The sequence below is a fragment of the Anopheles stephensi genome, chromosome 2, assembly GCF_013141755.1.
Source record: "Anopheles stephensi strain Indian chromosome 2, UCI_ANSTEP_V1.0, whole genome shotgun sequence".
Taxonomy (NCBI): Eukaryota; Metazoa; Arthropoda; class Insecta; order Diptera; family Culicidae; genus Anopheles; species Anopheles stephensi.
Genome location: NC_050202.1, coordinates 23,213,420 through 23,221,925, shown reverse-complemented (window position 1 = coordinate 23,221,925; position 8,506 = coordinate 23,213,420).

The window sequence follows — 8,506 nt, the reverse complement described above, 5'->3', positions numbered from 1 at the left end:
CACAGAACCGAACACAAGTGAACTCTTTTCAGCAAAAGAAATAAAAACAACCACAAACACAACACTTCACTTTTCCCAAGAAAAAAGGACTTTCTTCGTACTCGGAAAGAAACTTTTCCTTCCAACCCAAAAAACACATGGTAATTACACGGTGGTACTACCATCATTTCTGCAGGAAATAAAATGTACAAACTCCATACCCAGGCTCTAACTGCACGCTCCGTCGCACTTTGGGAAGTGTATGGGGAAACAACAATATTTTCCCATCGCCCGTTACAAGCGGTGAACGAGCTCAAGACGGGTAAAGTTGGTTGGTTGTTTCTTTTGCCGAACGGAATCCGAACGGAGCGAACCGAAGAAATGGCCATTATTCAAAATCGCTCAGGTGTGAATGGTACCGGCCGGCCACAGTTTGATGGTGATGGTGGATTAATAAGTTAAGAAGCACACATTTTCGGTGTGTTTGATTTGGAGCTACGCATAGGAGCGAGAGTTAATTCTGGACATTCTTTATTTTTAATCAAATATGTTAAGTTAGTTTGGAGTGTAGAGTACGAGGAAATACAATGGTTGCAGGCAATTTGCAGTACTTAAGTCTCCTATCAGCTGTCCCTGATGAGTTTCAAAGTCATTTTCAGGAAAATTGCATACATTTAGGCGTATTTTTGTTAACGAATATGCAGCGATTCTCCGTAGCGCAGAGACTAACTATCCAGCAAGCCTGAGGGTTTAAAATCAAGTCACAGAAAGTCGAAACGTCTCTTTCGAGGTTTTAGCGTCAAGAAAAAAGAAGAAGAAGCATCATCTAATCTATCTGTCTTGCGTATAGGAACACTTAATATTACAAAACGTGAAAAAAAGAATATGTAGCAAAAAGGAGAAAGCGAGTAAAGATTATTAAGATATTTTCTAAAATAATCAATCCACAAAAGCCATTTAATCCTTCCGAGACCCCACCCATGATAATCTTGGTTGGACACTATGCGGCGCTAAGGCGTGGTCAATCATCTTCTCGGGTTACCCGGGCTTGTTCCTTGTGTCCTTCGACCAAAGTATTTGATACTTACAGGATTTACCTTCAGCCTGCAAGAGCTCCCGCAAGCAACTAGCTGAAAGGCAAGCCGTGAGGCGCGAATCTCTGCCGGTTAAGACGCTGTGGAAGGAGGGCGCTTGGCACAAGACCGTGGAGTTCGCTTCGTTCTACGACAAGAAAGCAGCGGGCATAAATTGCTGCTTGGAAGCCGACGGCATCGCGGGACCAGTCACCTTCGCGGCTGGTCGCTGTCCGATGGAGGCCGAGCAACAGAGATAGTGAATCATTCTGTTTAGGAAACGCTATCGTTGAGGATTTGGGACGGAATTTGAAGTCGGTCCTGTCATGTTAAACGTAATCACGATGTATGAACTATTCCAATCCTCTGATCAAAGTTGATAATAGAGGATCGACACATTTTCCTAAGGACAACCGACCTTAAAAAATGCTGCATAGTCTACTACTTGCATACTTTTAGGCGTCAACCAGAGGGCCTCAATGCCACGATAAAGCTAATTACAGTCAAACACTTTAACACAAATCTCTATTATTGATGTGATATAAAAAATTGTGTTATTAAGCTCCTTTAGGCATTTTGATTGCATATCTTTAGGCGACTTGATGTATATAATGTTTTAAGGACGTTTAAAGCAAAGGCGAAAAGCAATTTAAAGAGTTTTAATTTATGAAAATGTTAGAATGTCTCTTCTAGTTTCATGTAACATTTAACAATAATATACATTTATATTAAAGTTCAGCCAAAATGGCATTCCTTAAAGTTATCCGATAGCCGACGGCTTCACAAAATCCGCACAATAAATAAAAAAAAACTCTCAAACTCTCAAACTGCAAAAAAATTATCAATAAAGCAATTGCTCAATGCACGATCATTGAGACGGAATCGCACGAGACAGGAAGCAATCTAACATCAAAGAGACTTTACAATATTTCCACTTCCTTACGCAAATTGCAATATTTCTCCGGTCCGCGTACTTTGCGGAGAAGCACTTACGCCCCATTCTTCGTACTTCACTTAAAAATCAAACAGATCACATCTAATCCCTCCAAGGGTTTTGTAACAGCGCAACCGGGTGTGGTTACTGGTACGCTGCATCAAATTGGCCGTTACTAGAACGCGGGATGAATTGCCACGAGTTCTAGCATTCCCTGGACAATCGTTCGTTGTTTGGGTTTGGTGAAACCCATCCAAGCAATACAATCATTATTGCTCTCCTCAGCTCTGGAAATAGAACCAGGGTATAGAGAGCTAGAACGAGTTAAACATTTCCCATCCGTTTTACCTTATCGCACTAATGATCCACCAAACGACGGAATGGAACAATGGTGGATCAGCGTCTAAACCTTAAGCACGGCACTAAAGAACTGCATTCCGGGTTGAAATGCATCACGAAGCGGAAGACATTTGGAGAATGTGAAAAATCTCCAACAATATCTTTCACCTGCTTATCTCGCAGGCACCTCATTGCCCGCTGGGAAGAGGTTAAATTACTGCTTGCTTATTCGAGACCCGATACCGGACGTATTGCAAACGTTTATAAGGATAATACAGCACGGAGCTGCTTGACGTTGCTTATCGTCCGCCATAAGTCTACCGTACCACCGACGCCGCCGCCGTCACCGTCAGGGATGGTATTCGCCAGTGACCAGTGATGGTGGTCTCATTAAGTCGAAATACTTTTCCGCCCAGGTAGTTTCCTGCATCGGTGATGAGCTTTCGGATGTGCGGATTATTATGAGCGTCACTAAAGCGGCGTATGTTTTATTCATAAGTAGCAAACTAAATTAATGGTCATTATAAGCGAGCCGGGTGGGGTTTCGTAATATGTCCCCGCGGGATGGTAAAGCCTCAACGAGTTGACATCTTCATTGTGCGCTTCATTAATATCAGGAAGGTTAAAAAATTCCACCAATTTCGGTCTACCATGGGAAAAAGCGACATCTACCGGGAAACCGCAGACGCGATGGCTGTGATGACACGTTGAACACTAAGGGGAGAGAGGATCAACCAACACATCAAGCGGTTAGAATTGCACATCCTGTCAACAGCAAACTTTATTCGGGAGTGTTTAACTCGTAGTCGAGGGCTTGTTTTATGCTATGTTCCCTCAATATTTCCCTCTTGATACATGCTTTAACAGATTTGCTTTTTATAAAGCGAGTTCATTATTTGTTATTTTCCTCACGCATTGCAACTGTCTCTCTCTTTTTCCCCTTCAAGAAACCTTCCAATGCCACATGCTCAACTTTAAGGACGCTTGTCAAGGATACAAAATGAGTACATTTCATCCAAACCCCACTCATCACTCGATTCATTCCACTCCGGACAGCAGACAGGCTCAAACCATCCAGTCCACAACAGATACGGGAAATGGGCGGCCGTCCGGCATAATATCCTGTGGACTTGAACCTGGGATGGATGGAAACCCCACACAAAAACCCATCCATCCATTTGACATCCGTCGGTGGGTGCTTAATTTGATAATTTGATTTAAGGGTAAGTGATTTCTTTTGTCTCCACTGTGCGATCCGTCCAATCTCTCGCTCCCCCATTTTCTCGCTTCCAATTCATACTTCACCAGCCGGCTTTAGCACGATGCTCCGAAACTCTGGGGGCCAAAGTTTCCCGGTAATGGTTAAAAATGTCCAACCCACGGTAAGGTTCAGTAGCGTTTGAAGACCAACACCCGTAACCTGCGACACAGTCCCCCAGTCCCCGGAAACTGGTGGGACAAAACAACAGCCCAGGCGGAGGACGGTCAGGGCAGGAAAGTTAAAGCCATTAAAAACAATTCCGGAACGCTGGAGCCGCATTTGCGGGTGCAGAAGTACTTCCGGGTGACAACTTTTTTAAAGTAATCCAATTAAAGTCACGCAAAACGCAGATCCAAGCTTTGGGATGCGGCAACGGGATGGCTGGTGGCAGTAATTAGGTGGTGGTGCAATAAAAGCTCCACTTCCTGGTGTTGAAGATAATAAAAATTTATCACCACATCCTTCCATCGGGAAGAGGGTGAGGCAAGTGGAGGGGAAAGTGAGGAGGGACAAGAACTGCAATGTTTCTGTCCGGACCACCAAGGGTCCAATCGCATTAAAAACCAGCTGTTTGACTGTACTGGAGCTCACTGATAAGCGGCGAAAAGGGCGTGTTTGCAAGGGGATTTGAACACAAACTAATACATTGAGTGCTTATCGGAAATGCTTGAAAGGAGATTTAGTACTGTAATGAGACTTAATGTGAGCTGTAAGTTGGACTGATTCCAGATTTCTTTGTGCTTGATCTTGTACCGCAAAAATGGTTCGTCCAATAATTATTTTAAAACAAAGATTCTACTACTTTAACTTTTCTTTGCAGACAATCTTATACAGTGCGTAACACATCAAAAGAGTCACTATTTTTTGAGAATAACTTTTATACAAATTTTTATAGAGGATTTTGATAGTTTTATGTTTAAAAAAAACAGGGGAACATTTGAAGCGTAGGAAAAAAAATCAAAATATAAATAAAATATTGACATACATTCTCGAATATGCCAGGGTTCATCAACAATTTTTTTTCAAATATTTGCTCATTTTTGAGAGCCTTTCTTACTACATGTAGTGAAATTTGAGATTTGGAAAATTTGAATTTGGAATTTGGATTGAGATGAAAAACAATGGATTTTCGTAGGTGGCTTCATCGTTACAATGAAGTAAAAAAATATTAATGGACGAAAAATAAGCAAAAAATATGATTAAACGAACTTTACAAATTTGCAGAACATAATTTTTTATATAAAATTTCTCTCGCTCCCTCTCTCTCTCTCTCTCTCTCTCTCTCTCTCTCTCTCTCTGGCTCTGGCTTATTAGACTTAATTACCACCTTAATTAATTGGATAGTCAGTCCTCACTACGATGGAACGGTCTGGATGGGATTTGAACCCCGGTCCTTTGAAGACCGGACGCCGTTGTCGCCTGTGACACCTAGTTTTTCAACTTTTCTAGTTACTCGGAAAAAAATGTGTTTTTCAGTTACGCACTATATTATTGAAACAAAAATTTTAATAAACGCAAATGCAACACTACTGAATGTTGGAATTTTTAAACACGATTAAACATTTAAATACATGTAAGAATTCTTCCAAAACACAGACAACTTTTCGTAGAGTTAATGTAAAGTTTTAAATTATCTTTAGAAAAAAAAAACTATGCGAAAAAAATGATAAAATGTTGAACGTTTAACGATATTAAAACACAAGAAAAAGAGGTAAAAATATTGATTATACTTACTTACTTACTTATTTATCAGGCGCTACAACCGCTTTGCGGTCTTGACCTCCTGCAACAATCCTCGATACCGCTCACGGTTTAGCGCCGTCGTTTGCCAATCCGTTAACTCGGCCGTATTGACGGACGCATCAACGCCATCACTCCATCTCAATTTGGGCCTACCACGCCTCCTCTGTCCGTGTGGACGGCCTGAAAGGACTTTACGTGCTGGTTCGCCCGGTGTCATTCTCATAACGTCACCAACCCACCGGAGCCTGACGAGACTAATTCGCTGCTAATTCGTAGAGCTCGTCATTATAGAAACTTCTCCATTGTCCTTCCACACATCCGGAGCCAAAAATCCCTCTGAGTATCTTCCTCTCGAACTCGGCTAAGAGAGCCTCAGTTTTGGACAGAGTCCATGTCTCAGAGGCGTATGTGAGTACTGGGACTATGAATTTTAGAGTGGAGAAGTTTCCTTATTTATACTGATTATAGAAGTATAAAATATTCATGAGCAATTTAAAAAATTAATTATTAAACCTACATAGCAACGTGAACTACTTACGAATACACATGACTATAATTAATTAAATCAATAATATGGATAAGCATAGCTTGAATTATAATAAAATTTCCTCTTTTCATTTCGTTAGAATATATTTTTAAGTATTTTTATCAAATTAGGCCAAAGGAAAGCAGAACAAATAGTATTAAAACTGAAGACTATGCTAGACTATGCGAAATAATAAAAGGGACTTTAATCAAGTTTATCCAAATGTCTTCATAAATTAAGTTTTTAGGATACTTTGGCAAATTTAAGCAAATAACCCAATTAGCTAGCAAACCATTAAAAAAATTTATTGAAAACAGAGATATTTTTACATTACAGGGGTTTTCGGTTGATTTACATATTTATTCATTTATGTAACCAGTATGACAGCATACTATAATACATTTATTCTAAAATTTGCAAACCTCTATTCCATATGTCTTCTTCCGATGAATGTCTAGCTAGCTGCTACCTATGGCAACAAGTTGCTTCTTCTCGCTTCTTTTAATTTTCTGTCTCACACCAACCTGTTCACACCTTACCAACGCACGAAAACTCCTTCCTCAGTTGTAAGGATTTACGCAGCTTTAGATACGCTGGTGTGCGTAAGCATTTCCCTATTCACACTTCATCATCAAATCTTTCCCCTCGGTAAAAACGCACTCTACTGCACACACGATGCTCCTTGCTGTGCTGAGCCTACCAATACAACAGTGGCAGGAAAAACGCAGAAGGCAATCGTTCCTAAACCGGCGCAGACTGTATGTTTTGAGACACGCTTTTGGGGAGCCGCGGCTGCGGTGCGGGTGTTTTGTAAAGTGAAAAGCCGGGAAAACTCCACCACATCGGATCACATCGAAGGGTGTCGCGTCTCGTTGATGTCGGTTGTACAGTGAGTCGCAGTTCAACCGTAATCAGGGACGGTCGATAAATTTCGGTGAATCGCGCTTGTTGTGACAGAATGGAGCTCGTTCGTGATAGAGCTTTAGAGTGGTTTTTGATACGATAAGTGACAACATAGTTTAAAAAAAATAACAGCAATTTTATGCAAGCAATGACAATGACAAATCAAGTGCAAGTTATTAGTTTTGATCCAGAGAATCCAAAACCATCAGCTAAGGAATGGTTGCAAAATGTGGAAACGTTCGCCCGCAATAGTAATCTCAGTGAGGATCAACTGTACTCCTTCGTGCGTGGAAAGCTTCAAGGATCAGCAAAAATCTGGCTCAAACACTCAAAGGTTTCCAGTTGGCAAGAATTTCGTCAAGCATTCCAGAAGGCTTTTCCGGACCGGGACTCCTCAACAACAACATTGCAGCTACCAAAAAATCGCGTCTTAGAGCGAAGGAAAAAACTTCCCAACGAATCTACTGACGAGTATATAGGGGAAATGTTGAAGTTGGGGAATCGTTTCAAAGTGTCTGACGAGATTATCGTTGGCTATATCGTGGCCGGTCTTGATGATCCCGTGCTGTCAAAAGCAGTTGCACCAGGAACTTCCGTTCAACAGTTGAAGAGTGCAATCGCATGGCAGAAGGAGCTCGGTGGACTTTTGGACCAGTACCACGAATCAAAGGTGACAGTGGATGACTTCGAGCGATTAGCCGATAGCATGGAGCAAATCGCACTGAGCGGGGACCAGTTAGTGCGGACACTGCACGGAAACCAACAAGTGCTCCAAACAATTGGAAACGAACTGTCATCCCTGTTCCGACAGCAGCGTGCCTCATTGTCATGTAATCTGTCCAATTTGGGCACCTCCAAAACGCACCAGATTGTGGTGCATCTTAAGGCGAGTGTCTCGGGAGATTCTGCCACAAGGCACCGACCATCTCCCGTCAAAAGTCGTTCGCTCCAAACTTCCTTAATCTCCCACTTAACCTGTAATGTCATTCAAAAGACATCCTCCACCCCGATGCTGCAGCTGTCCAATGCCCGGGAGCTTATCCCAGACCTTACCCACCTAAACCGTGCCGTGTCCCGTGAACCTCCCAACCACCTACACCCCGAACCACTTCTACCAGCCTTATCAGCCTTTCGTTACTTCACCACGCTCGACTTCGATGGAGGCCACCTGCAGATTCCGCTCGCCCCAAGCTCCCGCCATTACTTCACCTTCGCCACCTCGCCGTTCGGTGCATTCCAGTTCCTGCGAGCGCCGAAACACTTCACCAACACAACGATTATATTTAACAAAATTCTAATTGAAGTTGCCCGCAAACTTCCCACCGGTGATGTGGTGGTACTGAACGACACACTCGTCCTTCCCGCCCGCGACACTGCCGAAGGGTTGGCGAAACTGTCCCGCACACTGGCAGCGCTCGGTGCATTCGGGCTGACGGCACATCTTGGCCGGAGCCGGTTCTTCGAGCAGCGCATCCAACTGTTCAATTGGATTGTACAGTACGGGAAAGTCATCTCGATTGGATTACCGGTGCAGTTGCCCGTTAGCCCGGCGCACCGATTGGTACTAATGATAAGCGAATGTGCCGATGGGAAGACGTTCGAAAGTTTGCTCGAGAAGCGCACCAAGGAGCACGGACGAAGTAGGGTGCTTGGAAGCTTGAAGGCGGACGAGAGTCAGGATCAGGAGGATGAGCGGGTAGTTCGGTTGGGGAAACATTTGGTACAATCAATTGAACATTTTCGACAAT